The sequence below is a fragment of the Nansenia antarctica genome (assembly GCF_963989245.1).
Source record: "Nansenia antarctica genome assembly, chromosome: 5".
Taxonomy (NCBI): domain Eukaryota; kingdom Metazoa; phylum Chordata; class Actinopteri; order Argentiniformes; family Microstomatidae; genus Nansenia; species Nansenia antarctica.
The window spans coordinates 75,430,540-75,433,039 of NC_137690.1; the positions used below are offsets into that span (position 1 = coordinate 75,430,540).

General features: G+C 53.5%; 1 pseudogene across 1 annotated transcript in view; it reads left to right on the forward strand.

The window, feature by feature from the left end:
• LOC308158391 (glutamate receptor ionotropic, kainate 5-like) overlaps positions 1-2,500 on the forward strand; it is a 41,188-nt pseudogene that overhangs the window by 25,051 nt on the left and 13,637 nt on the right. The window contains exon 9 of the transcript in view: positions 1,234-1,407. The product of the transcript in view is annotated as a glutamate receptor ionotropic, kainate 5-like (transcript). The remainder of the gene's footprint in view (positions 1-1,233; positions 1,408-2,500) is intronic.

Here is a 2,500-nt window from a genome sequence, read left to right on the forward strand (position 1 = left end):
TGCGCGTGGAAGATCCCCAGGAGATCAGCAGTTTTTGGAAATACTCGAAAGTAAAAAAAGCTTTAAAGCAGCCCATCTGGCAGCGGCAGTCACGCCACGGTCAATATCACCCAGATCAAGTCTCTTTCCCCTCCGTCCTGACGGCTGATGTGAATGTTAACACCTGTAGGTGTGTGTGTGTCTGCAGGGAGTTATGTGTTGTGTTGCTGCTGCCACACTGCCTCTAGAGGGCAGTCACAGAGGTGCATGTCACCACCCCTCTCCTCCCTCCCTCCCCTCCTCTTCTCTCCTCCCCTCCCTCCCCTCCTCTCCTCTCCTCTCCTCCCTCCCTCCCTCCCTCCCCTCCTTCCCCTCCCTCCCCTCTCTCCCTCTCTCCCCCCTCCCCTCTCTCCCTCCCTCTCATCTCTCTTCTCCTCCTCTCCTCTCCTCTCCTCTCTCCCTCTCTTCCCCTCTTTCCCTCTCTCCCTCCCTCCCTCCCCTCTCTCCCTCCCTCCCCTCTCTCCCTCTCTTCCCCTCCTCATCTCTCCCTCTCTTCCCCTCCTCCCCCTTACTCCCCCCTCTCCCTCCCCCCCACCAGATTAAACCCTTATCACTGCTACAACCCTCACCCTTCCTCACCCTGCCTCCCCCCCCTCTCTCCCCTCTCTCCCCCTCTCTCCCCCCCCCAGACTGAGTCCATACGAGTGGTACGACCCTCACCCTCTCTCCCCCCTCTCTCCCCCTCTCTCCCCCCCCCAGACTGAGTCCATACGAGTGGTACGACCCTCACCCTCTCTCCCCCCTCTCTCCCCCCTCTCTCAGACTGAGTCCATACGAGTGGTACGACCCTCACCCTCTCTCCCCCCTCTCCCCCTCCCCCCTCAGACTGAGCCCATACGAGTGGTACGACCCTCACCCTCTCTCCCCTCCTCTCCCCCTCCTCTCAGACTGAGTCCATACGAGTGGTACGACCCTCACCCTCTCTCCCCTCCTCTCCCCCTCCTCTCAGACTGAGTCCATACGAGTGGTACGACCCTCACCCTCTCTCCCCTCCTCTCCCCCTCCTCTCAGACTGAGTCCATACGAGTGGTACGACCCTCACCCTCTCTCCCCCCTCTCTCCCCTCTCAGACTGAGTCCATACGAGTGGTACAACCCTCACCCTCTCTCCCCTCCTCTCCCCCCTCTCTCAGACTGAGTCCATACGAGTGGTACGACCCTCACCCTCTCTCCCCTCCTCTCCCCCTCCTCTCAGACTGAGTCCATACGAGTGGTACGACCCTCACCCGTGTCTGCGTGAGCGGCGTGGGCTGCTGGAGAACCAGTACACGCTGGGCAACAGCCTGTGGTTCCCCGTGGGAGGCTTCATGCAGCAGGGCTCGGAGATCATGCCCCGCGCCCTGAGCACACGCTGCGTCAGCGGGGTCTGGTGAGTGTGTGTGTGGGGGGTGGAGGGGGGGGGGGGGGGGGGGGGTGTGAGAGAGAGAGAGAGAGTGTGTGTGTGGGGGGGGATGTGTGTGTGTGAGAGAGAGAGAGAGAGTGAGTGAGTGTGTGGGGGGGATGTGTGTCTCTGTTTGTCTGTCTGTCTGTCTCTGTGTGTGTGTGTGTGTGTGTGTGTGTGTCAGGGTTTCCGTTAGAAAAAATTGCCGCCGGACATCGTGTCCGGGAAGATTTCGATTTACCGGACAAACGTGATATATTCCGGTCATCATATTAAAATATAAAAATAAAAAAAAACTAATATAGCTGTTTGTCGCGGTGATTACTGTTGTGTAGCGGCCTATATATGCCATTTAATGTCTATTTCTCATCCGATACGATTAGATGCGAGCTATATAATATATAATAATATAACATGATTCGCATGCGCGCTATGCCATTATGTGTCCAGCGCTGAACGGGCGCCTCACTGGGAACTGAACAGACAGCATCGATCAATGAACAGACTCCACATTACGTTAACTGAAGTTTGTTAAATTGTTTGGGATTAATGTGAGTTTTCTATTTTCTCTTTCCAGTTTTACCCTTTTTTTTATCAATAAAACAACGTCATTTCTATAACCAGGTCTCGCTGGTTGGGAAGGCATTTCGTTTAGCTGCCTGTCAAATCATACTTAATCGGACTCGGGAGTATGTCAATGAGGAGAACATAACTGTTTATTGAGAAACAATAGGCAGGCTGGGATACGTATATAAAGAAATACCACAATGTCTAGATGTATAACATTTTATTGAACAGTGCAAGCATGTAGGCTTCTGGCGTGACATCGTACCCCTAACGTTCTTAGGGCTTGTTTGAAAAGCTTAGACTGAAAGTTAGTGCCCTGGTCAGATTGTATAACAAGAGGAAGACCGAATGTGGAAAAAAACGTTGTTAAAGCTTTCACCACTGAGCTGGCTGATATGTTACGCAACGGAACAGCTTCGGGAAAACGAGTAGCAGCGCACATAATAGTAAGCAAATACTGACTTCCACTTTTAGTCCTAGGCAAAGGTCCAACACAATCAATTATTACACGTTC